At 40.9% G+C, this 18,216-nt stretch overlaps 1 protein-coding gene across 9 annotated transcripts in view; it reads left to right on the top strand.

The window, feature by feature from the left end:
* MCTP2 (multiple C2 and transmembrane domain containing 2) overlaps nt 1–18,216 on the top strand; it is a 237,405-nt gene that overhangs the window by 9,133 nt on the left and 210,056 nt on the right. The window contains exon 2 of one of the 9 annotated variants that reach the window (XM_027571096.2): nt 2,698–2,912. The exons of the other annotated variants lie outside the window; for them this stretch is intronic. The gene's annotated coding sequence lies outside the window, so the exon portion shown is untranslated. The remainder of the gene's footprint in view (nt 1–2,697; nt 2,913–18,216) is intronic. 9 annotated transcript variants of the gene reach the window in all.

The raw sequence follows: 18,216 nt of genomic DNA, 5'->3' as shown, positions 1-18,216 counted from the left end.
TCTTTAATCTAGATAGAGAGTCTGTGTTCTCTTAGAACACGGAAGGAAATTGAGACTGCATATTTCAAGCTCTATTCATTATACTTCCTCTAGGACTGTATTTTACCTTTCTGTTGAAGCTGATTTGGTGGCCATGGGAAGCAGCAGGATATGACCAAAGTTGCCCAGCACCTGTGCTCATGTCCCACCCATCACCAGCTTCATGTGCCTTTGAGTAGAGCACTCATCAATGTTGTCTGTATTCATTCCAGTTAGCAGTCAGTCTCTTTCAGGGGCACCAGGGTGGCTCAATCAGTTAAGCGTCTGACTCATGGTGTTAGCTCAGGTCATGGTCTCAGGGTCGTGAGATCGAGCCCCATGTTGGGGCTCCCTGCTCAGCAGGAAGTCTGCTTGAGATTCTCTCCTTCTGCCCCACACCGCATTCACACCCCCCCTCAAATAAATACATCTTAAAAAAAAAAAAGGAAGTCAGTTTATTTCATGATATGCAATGAATGATGACTTTGTTGTTAAATTATTTTTTAAATGTAAATTTTGCTGAGCAATTCTGGATGTCTTACTGGTATAATTTTGGTAGTGTCTTTGGTTTGTAGTAACATCCCGAATCTAGCCAGATTGAAAACCAGTCCTGGCTATGAGATTTTTTTGTTGTTTTATTGTTATTTTTTTGCTAGTGGCTGTGAGTTAGAGCTAACTGTCTTAGTGCTTATACATCATTGATTTTATGGCTGCTTTTAAGATTATATGAGAAAGCATGTATGGAATAGTGTAGAGCAAAACTGCTTTTACATACACACGTATATTCACACTATGTGCTGCTATATGAATATATTTGTTTTCTGTTAATAAGCACCAGAAATGTATTAGTGGTTCCCTTATGCAGATGTCTAGTCTGGGCTGAGTCACTTTTCATTGCATACCTGTCTGCACAATTACAATTTCCTAAAGGCATACCTTGAAAAGGTATTGCCAGGTAACCATCTTTACTTTTTATTTTTTTTATTTCTTTTAAAGATTATTTATTTATTTATTTGACAGAGAGAGAGAGAGAGAGACAGCGAGAGAGGGAACATAAGCAGGGGGAGTGGGAGAAGGAGAAGCAGGCTTCCCGTGGAGCAGGGAGCCCGATGTGGGACTCGACCCCAGGACCCTGAGATCATGACCTGAGCTGATGCTTAATGACTGAGCCACCCAGGTGCCCCTTTCTGTGGTCTTTAAAATGTCACTTAAACTCATCCTCGGACATGAGAACGTTAAAAACACTCTGCATTTGTTTAACTTTGTTAAAGCTTTTAAAAAGTCTTGGTATTTATTTTCAGATTTTTATCAGCCACACATCTCCATTTGCGAATGGGAGAACTAGTCCTCCAGTGCATGCTGCTTGAAATGATCACAGAGAGGAAAGTGTCCCGAGTGTTTCTGTCCGCTCAGTAAGCCTTCCTGGAGGCCACGGCGCATGGGGTGGGCGTGGAGTGGGACCACTTAAGACACTTCTACTCCAGTAAGGCAATGAAGGAGGCTCACACTGTGGCTCACTTGACTCACCATGACTCAGTTCCTGGGAAGAGCCCCAAGTTTGGACAAACCCTGGGCTCAAATATCAGTTCTGCCGTTTGTAAGAGTTTGGCGTCTCCAAAGCTCTGGTTTCTCATTTGTAAAATGAGTTTGCAAATACTTACCTGGGGGTTCTGTGAATATTAGTGATAATCCCTGCAGAATGCCTTGTGTAAAACTGGTACTTTATAAATTCCTGTTATTCCAGGAAAAGAGGGAGTCTGGATACTTTAAGTAAGCGTGTAGTTTTTGGAGGAGTGAGTTGCCTACATGTTACCGCAGCTTTTCTCCAGGAATCAGACACCTCTGCACTGTTGGTGTTTGGCTCTACATTGCCTTCTAACCAGAAGGATGAGAAAGGAGAGGGTAGGAAGCATGAATAGGAACTGGTACTAAATTGCAGAATTTCAGTTCAAAAATTATACATTTTAGGGAGCAATAAAAATTACCCAAATCCAGGCCATTTTACCCAACTGGAGGCTCTCATTTTTAGAGTTGAGACACTATCTCCTTCTTTATTTTTCTTAACTTTAGATTTTTACTTTCACTTTTAAGGTGTTTTTCCCTTTTGCATTTTTAAGTAAGTCTTGACGTTAGAAAGCTGATACTGGACATGCACACATCGATTGTGTGCTGGATTTAGCATTTTCTTGGTGATTATAGTGTAATTTGATGAAAGCCCAGCCACTCCTCGGGGAAACCAGACAATGTTTCCTAAATATATATGGGTGAATTAATACCTTGGAAGGTTGACTTTGGAAGGTGACATCTAATGGCTTCATTGGGTTCACAGCCTACATTTCTGATTGCTAAAAAAGAGAAGAACAAAAAAAGTATTGATTAGCTAAGGATTTTGTGTTTAAATGGAACAATCGGGAAAACAGAAGCAGTTTCTGTTTTCAAAAAGCACATCTCTGTGGAGAGTCAAGATAGATCTTCCTGAAAAGATGATTAGTGGCACCCTCTTGGGAGCAGAGAGGATTTTAAAGGCGGACGAGTTCTATTTGGACTGAGAAGCAGAGGGAAAATGTGACTTAAATCTGGAAGGATGGGGAGTAAGTGACCCTCAAAGTCTTGTAGAGGTCACTGGGGAGAGATCGGGATCGTTTTTGTTTTTTTTTTTAAGATTTTATTTATTTTTAGAGAGCGTGTGCAAGCGAAAGTCGGGGGAGGATCGCAAGCAGACTCCGCGCTCAACACGGAGCCCCACGCGGGGCTCGATCCCATGACCGGAGACCATGACCTGAGCTGAAACCGAGAGTCGGATGCTTAACTGACTGAGCTGCCCAGATGCCCTGAGATCGGCACTGTTTAAGTCTGATGCTCTCACACTGCATTGCCCTCCTACAGTTTTGCTGGTAGGCTCTTCACAGTGCTGCCCTTTTTGGGAATGTTGACCATGAGCAGGAGTTAGGTGACAGAGACAGAGGGACAAGGTGGCACAAAGAATAAGAACAGACAGCTGGGCTGCTAAGCCTGCGTGTGGGGCTCTGTGACATATGCACTGTCTGAGCTTTCTGTGCCTCAGTTTGCCCATCAGTGAAATGAAGTCTCTACTAAGATCTACATTATCAGGTTATACAGGTTAGAGTACAACATACCTAAAGTTTCATATGTGACGCCACATGTAAGGGTTAGCAGCTGTTGTTCGGTCAACATTGATGGTGGGAGACTGATTTTAGCTCTGTTTTATTTATTTGAGAGAGAGAAGAGAGAGAGCGAGAAAGAGAACGTGAACCATGGGAGAGAGGGAGAAGCAGGCTCCCCGCCGAGCAGGGAGCCCGATGCGGGGCTCGATCCCAGGACCCCGGGATCATGACCCGAGCCGAAGGCAGACGTTTAACTGACTGAGGCACCCAGGAGCCCCATCATTTTAGCTTTAAAGAACTACGGCATGCCTTGTTCGCAGTTCCTGATGATTGTGTCATATTTAAAAACTCATTCTCAGCATTTTAGCTTAGTGGGGAGATTTGGATGTTTCAGGATCGCTCCCAGCCTTTTTCTAGCTGATATTCTATGAAATGGGTTGTAGAGTGCATGCCATGAGAGACTATAGAACATTGGGAAAGTTCATTTGGGAATTATCCATTGAAGCTGTCATAGGATCATGTCCACTTCATCGAGCTGGCACTGGTATTGATGGAATCCGAGAAGCAGGGGGAAAAAATCGATATAACCTTTTTAAAAGATAGATGGTTTTAATATTGATAATAGTGTTCTTTATCTTTTCATTTGAGAGATGTGGCTGTAATGGAATGGCACATAAATACTAATGCGCGCTGACTGCATTGTGATAGTAACTCCTTTGGGTATTGAGACAAAAAGTTCAGTGATCTGGGCAAATGTCACCTTAATGCATCACTAACAGGCTGAGAAATATAGTCTTCAAATAAACCATCCTTCACATGAGAGTAGGAAATACCCTTTCATCTGCATTTTAAAAATCTTTCTTAACCCACAGGTGAGGAAAGTCTTGGTTGTGTGTGTATATGACTCCTTCTAATTCATCTATGGCAGTTTTCCACATTTGCTTCAGACGTTTGGATTAGTTCGGAGGTGATTGAGCACATGGCAATCAGTTCCTCAGGCATGTGTCTTGGAGATCTCACCTGTTGCCTTTTCTCTTGTTGAGGACACCAGTTGTCTCAAGAGTGAAAAAGGATCTCAGCTTACTGAAATCCAAGTGTTGATGGGAGGAGAGAACCATGGCTGGCCTTGTAGACTTGCAGTTATGCACAGTTCAAGGGCCCAATAGCCCTTGGTAGATAGTTTCAGAGATCAGTTTTGTGGGCTTCTTTCTTTTCTGGAGTTCAAGGACTTCACTGGCAACTGGACGACCATGATTTTGTAAAGGTGTTAAGAAAAGTAGATCATTTCATTGATGAAATGATTGGGGAAATCCAGATGGGAGGCACGGGCAGATAAAATGAGCTCCATCCTCAGCAGGTTACACCCAGTCCTCTAATGAGGCTATGTTGTCATTACTGATTTAATGCTCTGTACCCAGTGCATGAAGCTGCTCAAACACCTTATCACAGAGCAATCAATATATTACCCAACAGTATTTATTTAATAATGAAACATTTATTGAAAAACTTAACAATTGTGAAACTTTTTAGGTTGATGGAATATACTGGCCTCTATGCAGGCTTGGAGTTCTGATGAATATTCAGTCATGATAGCAGTAGAAAGAATTGGCCTCTGAATGAGTTCATTCATTCATTCCATCCAAACTTAACTGCTGTGTGCCAGGTACTGTTCTAGGTGCTGAAGATGTAGGGGTGAACTAGGCAAACACAGTCTCATCTCCTCAGAGGACTTAATTTTTTTTTGGGGGGGTGGGAGTAGATAGGGGAGACCAAATCAACTCATGAGACAATTTTGATCATGAAGGCCATGATGAATGTCAAGTGTGACAAGAGATTATGGTGCAGAAGTGCAGTTTCATACTAGAGGGTCCAGGTCAGGGTGGGGATTAGGGTTAAGGTTAAGGTAAGGCTCTTGGGGTTCCTGGGTGGCTCAGTTAAGCATCTGACTCTTGATTTTGGCTCAGGTCATGATATTAGGGTCATGAAATAAAGCCCCATGTTGGGCTCCACGCTGGGTGTGGAGCCTGCTTAAGATTATCACTCTTCTACCTTCTCCTTCTACCCCTCCCCAGCTCCACACTCAGGCTCTCTCTCTCCCTCAAGGAAGAAAAAAAAAAAAAAAAAGCTAAGGCTCCTTAAGGAGGTGATGCTTGATCTAGACCTGAAAGAGCTAGGTCTTTGATCTGTAGGGAGAACAGATTATATCACTAACAGGTCTGAACCAGCAAAACAATATTCCTAGACCTTTACTCCAAATGTTTGCTGCACCCATTTTTCCCCTTGTTGGGGGCTGCTACTTTCTCCTTCATGCAGGTGTTACTGTCAGACCTGGTAGGACTGAACATCATGGAAAGGATGGCCTCTCCAGGGCGAGGTCTTCGCTGTGGTTTCAGTGAGCCTTCCCCCTTAGACACAGCCCAAGTCGACAAAACTTTGCATCCAGCAACAGCTTCTGTTTTTGCTTGCTGATTACATTGGCTGGCCAGGTGAGCCCAGAGCTGTGGCTAGGCTTGCTTTAACTTTCCTTTCAAGGCTAAAGCATATGTCATTTCAGGTGATGCTTTTAGCTTTCTGCAAATGACACACTGTCCTATTCTCACTTGGTCAAGATTCTACCCACTTGTGTCAAGACACCTGCTGAAATAAGAGCTTCCTCTTCCTTTCAGTCTGACCCTTTTCAACTATGGATTATTTTTAGCCTTTTTCTGTCAATTATGAAGCTTGCATTGTATTGAGTATTTATAGAAAATGAATTAAAGCAGCCCGTGAGGCTTTGTGAAGGTGCCGAGTGTCTGACTCAAAAATCCTTTATGCTCCATCACTGGAAATTCATTCAGCAGTGTAGACCCTGCCATAATGGCTTGAGTTGCTTCTCTGTATTTGTTGACTAAGTACAGAACAGTATAATTTGGTCCTTAGAATAGAAAATAATTATAATACAGCATTACTACTTTATAGGAAAGCAGAAATTTACTAAATAACGTATTAAACCCAAACCTAGATGCTCTTCAAACACTTATGTAGACAGAGATTTGTACAGGTTGTTTTCCCTCTGAAAGTTTCTGTTCTGTATGGAGACCATTAAGTGAAAACCTTTCATTGCAAATAAATAAGAATTCTAACAACCGAGTAACAGATCAGATTAAATAAATATCTATCATAATTCTCTGACACATTTGCACCAGGTGAATGGAGTGACTGCATTCAGTTTTAAGAATTTATTTCTAGAACAGTAATTCTAAAACTCTATACCTGGACTTCTCTATCTTGGCTGTCGGACCAGAACTAATTAGCTGTGTCGTGTTTTGAGTTGCCAAGGCCTCCTGAGTTGATTGTTCTAAGGAAAATCATAGAATACTTCTGGTCCTCAGACAGGATATATGTTTCTGATATTAGTGGCTAGAAAAGAGATAGCAATTCACTGGCCTGGAGCCACTGTTCCCTTTTTTGAAGCCTGGGGCAGATTTTCATGCTGATAACATCACGGTTCCCACTGAGCCTCAGAATCATTTGCAATAATTGCTGTACAGGCATCTGCCATCCGTTGATCTGAGCTGGCCATCAGAAATGCAGTTGTCATTCAAGATTATTTTGAATTGAACTTTTCCTTTCTGTTGGAGGAAAGCACACAAACACACACATATACAAAATATCAATGCACACATCACTTTTATTTTCATATGTATTCATTACACAAAATGACATGTCAATACTAAAGGATATATTTTTAAAATTAGGAAAACAAATATTCTCTGCTTTGAAAAAACTAGCCATTAAAAGTTGTTCCATGTTTCCATCAGTCTCGTTCATACTTATACATCATTTTATAGTGCTGTAAACAGTTTAGGTTCAATTTTGTAGTTTGTGTGTTCATTTAAAATTATAAATTATTTTCCAGGTGGCTATGTAGCTATGTAGCATCAGAGAAATAAATTTTAATGTCTGCATTAATGAAGATTAGTGGTTCATTCTGTCCAAATGTATGTGTATCCCTACACATACATTTCTGGAATAGTATGCATTCTGTGCTAAATTTTTTGGGCTTGTAGTATGTTTGCATTTTACATTAACCCAATTGTCCTCTTGTACAACTGTGCAAAAACTGTCTATTCTTCACCTGCGATCATGGACTAATTTAAAATTTCACATGGTGAACATGTATTGGGAATTAGTCTAGAAGCCTGTGAACCATGTATTTTAGTATGGATTTTCTTTAATATACTCAAAGTCTAAAAACACATTAAGGTAAATCACTGGGCTCTCCAAGGAACTAACACCATGGAATAGCCTTGAAAACAACTTTAAGTGAATTTATACATTACAGGGAGGGACTGAGAGTTGTATAATTTTCCTTTTATTAGCTCAGTGGGGATCTTTGTATCTCAGTTGTTTAATTGACATGAACTCCACAAAGTGAAATCACTCAGAGAACAGTCCTAAAGTTTAAGGGAAAAGTAGCCCAAAATAATACATTTTGATTTTTAAGCTTATTTATAGAATTCAGTGTGAAGGGACCAAGATAGCACAGTCGACAGCAGAGCCCAGCGACTTTGGTACAAAAATGATCCATTCTGGGGAAAAAAAGCTGTCTCTGTTGTGTTATTAAATGTGAATTGTTGTTGAGTATTTTTTAGAGTGAGAGGCAGTAGAAAATGTCCTCGTAGTCAACTTCTGGCAAATATTTTATCCAAATGAGAAGCCATATATTGATATTTATATAATGAAATAGAAGGATGGCTATGGAAAATTATTTGAAAGTAGTGGCCCTTTGCCAGTGTATAAAACTGTGGAAATTTCACGTACGTTTTTAGGCTGGAAGCATCTCTTGAAAAATCAGGACAGCTCCAGCCCTGTGCCTTCTCCATCATGCCTCAGCCCCCACCTTAGCTCAGCCTGCACAGATCTTGTTGTTCCTTTTCTGGCACCTAGTGGTCACCTGGGGTTTAGACCCTGCTATAGTGTAGCTAAGTAACATATATTTTATTATTTTACCTAATACAACCTTTTTTTTTTTTTTTTGAAGATTTATTTCTTTATTTTAGAGAGGGTGGGGCTGGGGCAGAGGGAGAGAGAATCTTAAGCAGGCTACGCACTGAGCATAAGCCTGATGTGGGGCTCGATCTCATGACCCTGAGATCATGACCCATGAGATCATGACCTGAGCCAAAACCAAGAGTCGGACTCTTGACTGCCTGAGTCACGCAGGTACCCCTACTGAATACAACCTCTTCAAGGTACCACTTTATAAACCCATATATTTACTCCAGCTTGGCTTAAAAATCAGTTTTCTAACTTACGTAAATTTTGTTTTAAACATTGGTAAAAGACACATAAAATTTATCATCTTAACCATTTTCTGAGAGTGCAGTTCAATGGTATTGAAGTTCATTCACATTGTTGTGCAAGCATCACCACCACCCATCTCCAGAGCTGTTGTCATCTTGCAGAACTGAAACTCTGTACTCAAAACAACCATTTCTCATCTTTCCCTACCCCCAGGCCCTGGCAACCACCGTTCTATTCTCTGTCCCCATGAATTTGACCACTCTTATGTAGTAGAGTCATATAGTATTTGTCCTTTTGTGACAGCCTTATTTCATTTAGCATAATGTTATCAAGGTCCATCCATGTAGCATGAGTCAGAGTTTCCTTCCTTTTAAGGCAGAGTAGTATTCTTTTATATGTATAAATCACATTTTGCTTATCCATTCATCCAATGATGGACACCTGGGTTGCGTTCATCTTCGGCTATTGTGAATAATGCTGCTATGAATATGGGTGTACGAATAGCTCTTCAAGTCTGTGCTTTCACTTCTTTTGGGTATATATCCAGAAGAAGAATTGCTGGAACATATGGTGATCCTATGTTTACTTTTTAAAGGAGCCATTATCCTGTTTTCCTAGAGGCTGCACCCTTTTACATTCCCACTAACAGTGCATAAGAATTCCAGTTTCTCTAGATCCTCACCAACACTTAACTATTTTCTGATTTTCTTAAGATTTTTTTATTTACTTATTTGAGAAAGAGAGTGAGTAGGGGGAGGGGCCGAGGGAGAGAGAGAATCTCAAGGAGATGCCTCGCTGAGCTTGGAGCCCGACTTGGGGCTGGATCTCACTACCGTGAGATCATGACCTGAGTTGAAATCAAGAGTTGGATGCTTAACCAACTGAGCCACCCAGGCCCCCCTGTTTTTCTTTATTTTTTTATTAACATAATGTACTATTTGTTTCAGGGTGGCAGGTCTGTGACTCATCAGTCCCCCCTGTTTTTTTTAACAGAGTCACCCCAGTGGGTATGAGGTAGTATTTTATTGTGGTTTTGATTTGCATTACCCTAATGATTAATGATATTGCATATGACTTCTTTTTAAAAAGTTTACTGCAGGTGCAAGACACAACCTTTTGCCTTGTCATTGAAAGAAAATTACCTGTCAAGTCAAAAGATCTGGGTTTTAGCCATATCTCTATCCTAATTAGCCACTTGACCTTCAGTTCTATTTAACAAATGTTAATTAGACCTCTGCCATCCAAATAAGACATGAAAACTGTAACTTAGAGGGAAAAGTCAATTGTGAGATTTTTGAAGGGGGTGTCTATGATTAAAATCTGAATTTTACATAACTACAGTGTCTACTTACTTTGCTTTTACATGTCTTCATTTATGGCTTTAGTTTTTAAAATTTAGCCTATTTTAATGAAATGATACTGTTCATTCATTGTACCTTCACTGGCATATGCTTACGGAGTATCTCTTTCCTCCTCACAGCAGAGCCTCCTAGAAGGGTGTCTCTTGTCATATCTTTGCTTCCTGCCTTCCCAACTTGCTGCCTTCTAGATCCTGTGTCCCCAAGGTCTCTGCAGCCCTCCCAGTAGCCAAAAACCATGAATGCACCTCTGCCTTCCTCAGCCCACTTCTTTGAAGTATTGAGATGGTTGTTCACTCCTTCATTGAAACTTCAGCTTTCAGCTTCCTTGATCCTGATGCCTTTTCCTCCCCGAGGAAAGGGAGGTCCCCCTGGCCAGTCTTTAGTTTTCGTGAAGAGTTCCCTTTCCTCTGTGCTTCCACTAAAAGTCTGGGATCCCTGTAGTTCTGATTTTAATCCTATTTTCTTTTCACTTTATACACTTGCTTGGGAAGGGAGGAGGTGGTTCTGTCTTCCTCATTTCTATCCCAGACCTTGTTCCTAAACTCTAAACCTGAATATCCAGTCGGGATATAGTCTGCCTCAGCTTTGGCAATTTATCAGTCTTTGAGCTGAATGCATTCAACATGGAACTCATCTTGCGTTCTGTAAATAACTCTTGCTCTTATTTCCCTGTGTTAATTGGTAGTTCCATTGGATTCCTTGCTGCCCAAGAAACCTTAGACATTTGCCTTTGCCTCACCCCTACCCTCCCAACACATACAATAATAGATTACATAATTCAGCTTCTCCATCAATCCCCTAATCTCCATCCTAATTGTTATTTCTTTGGTCCAAGTTCTTACCATGATAGGTTGATGCATCTCCTGTGTGTTTCATTAGCATCTCATTCCTTTTTTTTTTTTTTTTTTAAGATTTATTTATTTATTTATTTGACAGAGAGAGAGAGAGAGAGAGAGAGCACAAGCAGAGGGAGAAGCAGGCTCCCCGCTGAGCCAGGAGCCCAGTGTGGGGCTCGATCCCAGGACCCTGGGATCATGACCTGAGCTGAAGGCAGACGCTTAACCGACTGAGCCACCCAGGTGCCCCAGCATCTCATTCTTAACACCTCATAGATCATACTACCTTGTATTGGGACTGCTTAGTTATCTGCCTCTCCTACTGAATTCTGAGTGCCTTGGGAGAATGAATAGTGTATTTTGTTCCTTGAGCCTAGGGGGGAAAAACATACCTTCATTCCTAATGCACTCCATTTTTTTAAACTCATATAAACATGAGCAGTATGATAGTCCCTTATCTGTTCATGTTATAGATCTAATTCTATTGTAATATTCATGCAATTATAACCATTAAAGTCCAACGATGGAAAAAGAAGTTTTTCTCACCAGCTTAAAAAAAATCTGGTGGTGGTCTAATTCAGTGGTGGGCTGAAACCAACATCTGCTTTTAACGTGGCTCTTTATGCTCTTGAGCACACTGTTTACTTTCACCTTCAATGACTCAGATTTTAAACTGTATAAATCAAGGTTGCACGTGCGTGGACAAGGAGGTTAGAGCCGCAGTGGGTGACATGGTAGAAAACTTTGAATACCTCGATGATGGATTAGTGTTTTCTTCATAGAGTTTGGATCTTTTTGTAATTCTTTTCTAAATTGCTTCTGTTTATTATTGCTACTTATTTCATAGGATAGTTAAATCCTGTCCCTTTTTAATTAGCCTTTGTAATTTTCTGTGCTGTTTCCCACCATAATGCACCAATAATTATAATGTCCATGGTGTCTCTTTGGATTTTTTAATTCTTAATTTAGAATTATGACTGAGTTACCCAAAAGAGATTTGATCATCCCCAGTTAGGGGTGACAATGTAGTCTGTAGGTATAAGTGCAGATTTTGTGGTTAGAGAGAAGCTGGTTCAAATCTTCACACTGCCACATATTAGCAGACAAGATGCTTAATATTTATAATCCTTGATTTCTTCTCATGTTCGTTTTATTTTTTTTAGAGATGGGGAGAGAGGGAGGGATGGGCTAAGAGGGAGAGGGAGAGAGAGAATCTTAAGCATGCTGAATGTTCAGCGTGGAGCCCGACGCTGGGTTTGATCTCACAACCCTGAGATCATGACCTGAGCTGAAATCAAGAGTCTGAAGCTTAACCAGCTGAGCCATCCAGGCACCTGTCTTCTCATAGTTAATAGAGTAATTTTACTCACGTCTGTCATGGTTTGAGGATTCAGAAAATTCAGAGACAGGAGTTCAGTGCCATGCTTACCCATAGTCACTACACAACAAAAGCTCACAAGTTCTCACCCATAAACAAATTACCCACCTGATTTGGAAATTTAACAAATGTGTCCAGTATGTGATTTCTTGAAGAATGATTTTATATGTGGGTGAAATTGAGGTTAACACAGCTCAACTATACAAATGTTAAGAAAACACAGATTTTTATATTCTGATAAATACTAAGTTACAGACATACTTGTTGGATGAATGAATGAATTTGAACTGTCATCCTTTCCCTTATGAGAGTAAGCTTTAGTTTGCCATTGATCACAGCCTTAAATGATTGATGATTCTTTATTTAGAAATGAAAGACTTTGCCAGAGAGAATTTCCAACTCTGTTGCATTGCTTGTAACTTCAATAATGTCCCTGTATTATTTCTCTAAAGCTTGCAGTTTTCAGATGGGTTTAATCTGACATTTTCATAAAAAATGTGTTATGCTTGGGAATGGTCGATGAATGTGGTGCCAGGCTTGGCCAAACTGGGATTTATGGATGTACAGCTTTTTAGAAGTCTCCATTTGGGACATCAGACACATTGTTCTTTTTTTCCCTAAAGACAACATTTGGTAGATTACACTGATCAATACTTTCAAAACTAGTTCCTAACATTTTGATCTTACAGCTACACACTAATTTTCTTGGTGAGATGATCAGTGTAGTCAGGACTGTTGACAGAAATAAATATATCTTTATGGACGATGGCTAGGTTTCAAGTTTTGTCAGGCAGGTGCTTTGGAGACCTAAGAGTAAAAAAAGGAAGATCTCTTTAGAATCGTTTCTATTAGTACAGAGCTGGCTTTCATCTCTACAACTGAGATCTTTGGTATTATTTGCATCCGTTTAGATATAGAGGGCTAGAAAGTTAAATTTTTTTAGCGGTTTTGTTTTTGCTGAAACACTTCTCACCATCTGAGGCAATAAATATTTAATGATTATTTGTTTTATTTGGACCTGTTTTTGCCAAATAGTGAGAAATCCCATTTAGATAAAGGCCCCCAAGAATGGAGAGTGCTCCCCATGGGGAATCCTGGGGTGCTTTGATAGGAAGGAGTGGAGAAGGGCTCTGGGCTTATGCAGGATAGTATTTTTTTAAAAGATATTATTTATTTGAGAGAGAGCACGAGCACAGAGGAGGGGCAGAGGGTGAGGGAAAAGTAGACTCCCTGGCTGAGCAGGGAGCTCAGTGAGGGGCTTGATCCCAGGACCTTGTGATCATGACCAGAGCTGAAGACAGATGCTTAACCCACTGAGCCACCCAGGCGCCCCTTGCAGGATAGGTTTAAGTAAGGACCAGGCGAAGCTGGGACCATCTCTGTGCTGGGTGCTGTCCTAAATCTGTTGGGTATCCCAGTAATCTTTGTTCAGGATGCAGGATGAATACAGTGGATTTTGGGGGAACTGGTCTGAAACAAATCATTGCTCAAAAGTAGTTGTTTGGAAGCTCTAACATGATCTAGGGGGAAATGTTTTCTGCTGACATGCAGCTCGACTTCACTGTATATGTTAATGGTCACACTATTTGTGACCACTAAACACTATTTGTGACACCACTAAAAGTGACACATGACCTTTATTTTCTCAGATGTCCCGAGAAGACTTTTCTTTCTTTCTCCGGAGCTGCGCTGCAGTGTCCAGAACATTTCCTGAAATATGGTAGAAATAAAATACACACTTCCTTTACCACCCCATGTCTGTGGAATGAATAACAACTTTTATTGATGACACACTTGATTGTCTCTAAGCTGTTCCTCCACACAATATGGGGCTCCTTTCAGACGAATGGAAATCCCAGTAAATACTTGCAAAAATTTGCATGGCGTTGTTTAGGTTGGGAGGCTATGATAATGTCACTGGTGAATATCAGGAAGGCAGCCTGTCTCAGGGATGGGTGTCTTTTCTGTGAGTGTGATTCTCAGCGAAGCAAAGGACATCTTTGAAAGGATGCATAACCTTCCTGTTTTCTTCTTTCCTGAATGGATGCAATAGGCAGTGTAATGTAAAATGTGGTATAGGGTTGGCGTTTCCAGCAGTGCTATGGACCCACTATTATTGACATCTGAATAGCCAGAAAGCTTTTAAGGAAAAAGCAAATAGCAAATGAAAGACCCTTTGATCCTTTACTTCTAGCTGGTCTCCTTCAACTCCTGCTCTGTATGGGACAGGTTCTCCATAGCAGCTGTTATAATCCTTTAGAAACATACAACAAATCATATCCATCCTGTGACCAACCTTCCCCTCTCCATCCTTCCTGCTGCCATGGTTTCTCCACTCAGTTAAATCTAAAGTCTTGGGGCACCTGGGTGGCTCAGTTGGTTAAGCACCCGACTCTTGATTTCAGCTCAGGTCATGATCTCAGGGTCCTGGGATGGAGCCCTGCATCAGGCTCCACGCTCGGTGGAGAGTATGCTTCTCTGCCTCTCCCCCCCCCAAAATAAATAAATAGATCTTAAAAAAAAAAAAAAAATCTAAAGCCTTTGCTGGCCCCAGGTCCCTCTTTGATGTCATCTCTTCCTCCTGCTTGCTAGATCATGTAGTCTGGCTATACTGACCTCTTTGCTATTCCTAGGATATAGGGAGCATGTTTCTGGCTGTGGGGCTTTGCATGGACTCTTCCCTCTGTCTAGAATCCTCTTCCCCAAATAGCCAGGTTTTTCCTTCTTGCCACTTAGGTGTCTGCTCCTATGTTACCACTTCCTCTGTGAAATTACTCCATCTGCCCCTCCACACATATATACCCCTAGAGGAACATAAGCTTCAAGGGAGCAGGTCCCCTGTCTGATCTGGCCACTGAATTGATGAGTAAAGAAGAGGTAAAGTCAGACTTGGAAAGCTGATCCTGGGAGTTAATTCAAAAGAGGAATTAAGAATTTGTGATAGATCAGACAGATTCAACCTTATCTCCCATACATTTTGCGTCTGCAACAGTGGTGTATATTAACTACGATGACCTGGGAGCATTCCAAAGAAAAGTCATTTTGTTTGTGGGAACATCACCATTGAAAGGATACTTTGGTCTTTTCTGCATATTGACCTTTCCTTGTGCTCCAGGGTCATGAGGGTTTCTAATCCCTGTGTGTTATTCATGAAGTCACAGCTAAAGCAAGGCTTCCGTTGACCAGATTTCTCTAACCTTGCACTATGGGAAGTGGATTTATTTTAATGTTGTGACTTTAATTTTCTGCTTTAATTATGAGTGACTTCTCTCTCAGAGGAGATGCAAATCTTTTTTTTCCTGCCTCTGCCCCATCACCTGGGTCCACAGAAAGGCACCTGTGTCTACTTTTGAAAATGTAAATGACATGAATGGTTTGGAGGAAGCAAAAGGAAACAGTGCATAATGGTGTTTGTAAATGTTAGAATAAACTTGAGACACATGAGATTGTTTGTTGAAATTAATGGATTTCCCTAGAGAAACTCCCTTTAACAGAAGTGACAGCAATATTTACCAAAACCCTGTTTGTGTCACACTTCCTTTTTTTTTTTTTTTTTTTAAACAAGCATCTTGTGCATTTAACCTTGTCTGGTTTGTTTTATGTTCATTACCTGATCCTTTTTTTTCTGAAAGAAGAGACACAGTTCCAAAAATAGTCTTTGCCTAAACAGGAAAAGCAAATTCCTTTCTTAGTATTGTAGGGCCTTTTTTTTTTTTCAGCAGGTTAAAGGATTTAATTGTTCAGGTGCTCTAGAAATGTTCTCTCCATGTTCTTTTGATCATACAGCCTATGAGCAGATACTTTTTGAGCAGACACACCTAATCTAAGTTTACATATTTGCTTATAAATTATGCACATGTACTGTGTACTGATATTACATGTATTATTAAATACTCACCAAAATAGAAATTAAACAGACACATTAGATCCGTCTGAATGGAAGTTCCGATATTTTCTTTGCCTGTCCCAGGGTTGTACTGGACACTCCCTGTGGCATGCTCAGTCGACCCTGGCAGACTCCCCTCCTCACCACCACAGCCTAGAGCACCTCATGGGGTTTACCGGATCTCAGTAGAAATGCAGCATGAAAAGATGTCCAAAATCTGCATAGGGAGGCTGGAAGGAGAATAATTTGCTGAAGGTTCCAAGATAAGCTCATTGAACTCTTAATTCTTCATCTTCGGAGGGAACCACGGGAAGGGGGGGTGGTCGGGAAGCAGAAGCTGATGTTGTACGAACACTTATGAAGCTATTTTGTCTATCCCCTTCAGTGTGAGTCTTGATATGTTTCATTATGGGGGTATGACTCAAACACTATTTAGGTTCTTATGCAACATACAATGCTCCCTTTCTAAGCTCTTTAATTCTGAATTCCAACAAAGAAACCTGGCCTAATATTTTCATAGAAGGGATGGCATAATTGTGCTGCTGTTACTTCTCCTTTGAAGCCTGGATTGCCTTGTGGTTGAAGTTCTTGCTGGAAGATGATTTTGTAAAGGGTGTTGCTTTTGGAGAGTCACGATTGCTTGTAAATGCTTACTCAAGTCTCTGCTATAGAAAAGAGTGTATCTGCCCTGATTTGGTCACTTGTACCAGTATTGCCATTTATCCTTTGTGATTGGGCAGAACCATAGATGATTCTAATCTAGCCCTAATGCATCATAATGCCTTCGTCACTGCAACATAATTGCTCTTTCCAGATTCCATGCATTTGGTGAGGAGCCTTCTAACCTCCCTGTTCTTTATCTTTCTAAACCCCACTCTTCCCCTTTGGCTAGTCACCAGCTAGGTCATTTTGCTTTAAACACAAGAATACATGAAAAGATTCTACCTCCACCTCTAACACTGTTCTTCTGTGAATCCAGCTTCCATATTGACCATCTCTGTTTATTCTACTCACAGAATCTTGATATATCCCTGCTGGGGATTCTGGCCCCTGAGCATCTCTGTAGAGAGGGTAAATCTGTGCAAAATTCCTCAACTCTGAATCCAACAGGACTTCTCCAGTGTGGTGTATTCAGTTCCAGAATGCTCTCCTGTCTCTTTGCCATTCCTTGCCTAGACTGTGGTCCAGCCCCTGAGACCAGGCCAACTCAGCATGCCTGCTCGCCAGCTGTGGGTACCATTTCTTGATCACAGGGCATGGACATGGGCATTGATCAAGGGCATTGATCCCTCATGGATAAGCTGGCATGCTCTGCAGAGCGACAGCACCAAGCCTGCTCCTCCTCCTGGCCTCCCACCTCTCATCACAGATGGGATGGCAGGACCTGCAGGTGGTGACCAGATAGTCAGTGGGGTTTCACATGCCACATTAAGGACTTTCAGTTTTTTCCTGTAGACAGTACAGGACCCATTCAGGGAGATCACATCTCTGCTTTGGCAATGCCATCGCTCTTGTGGGCATTGCAGAAGAGAGAAGGTTGAGAGAAGAGTCGAGAGGCTCTGAGTAAGCTCTCAGCTCCCCTCAGTACCCTGTATCTCATTCCAATTTCAAAATGGTAATTTGATTGACTACTTTACCACTGGAGTAGTGGAACAACCTGGCAAAGTGGGAAGCACATAGGCCCTGAGCTAGGCAGCTGTGAGTTTTAATGACAGTTCTGCTACCAAAAACAAGCTGATGACCTGGGGCAAATTCATTTTAGTTCCTTACTCTGTAGAGATTTTTTTGTTATTTCATCATCCCTGCAGGACTTCATGAGCATTATATAAATTTGTGACCTGTAACTCAGTATGAGGGACATAGTACATGCTCAGTGAATTTTATTCCTTGTTTATTTACTGTCACCCCACCCCTATGAAATACTTGCACTGAGGTCTGACTTTGTGACATCCAAGCATATGAAGGTGATTCTTCCAGTATTCCAAATAGTGTCTCTGCTAATGGATATAGATCATCATGTTGGGTGGATCATATTAATAAAATAAATAGTTTTTCTAATTGTATATGAAGCTGTCAAATAAAATCCCTGCTTGACTAATATTTCTGTCCTTCTGGAATGAATTCATATCGTAGTTTAAAAGTAGTGATAAGTTTGTTTCCCATTATATGCAACTTTGGCTGGGACATCCTATTTCAACCAGTGTGGTCAATGTGAGGTTGCATTTATTGGAAATTATATTTATTTCAGGACTTTTGAAAAACATTATAATGATGTTATGTTATATACATTTCTTGTATATACCAATTAACTGATTAGGCAACTATT

Source organism: Zalophus californianus, chromosome 6 (assembly GCF_009762305.2).
Source record: "Zalophus californianus isolate mZalCal1 chromosome 6, mZalCal1.pri.v2, whole genome shotgun sequence".
NCBI lineage: Eukaryota > Metazoa > Chordata > Mammalia > Carnivora > Otariidae > Zalophus > Zalophus californianus.
The sequence above is the reverse complement of the archived record's forward strand: the minus strand, read 5'-3'. Positions and strand labels throughout refer to the sequence as shown.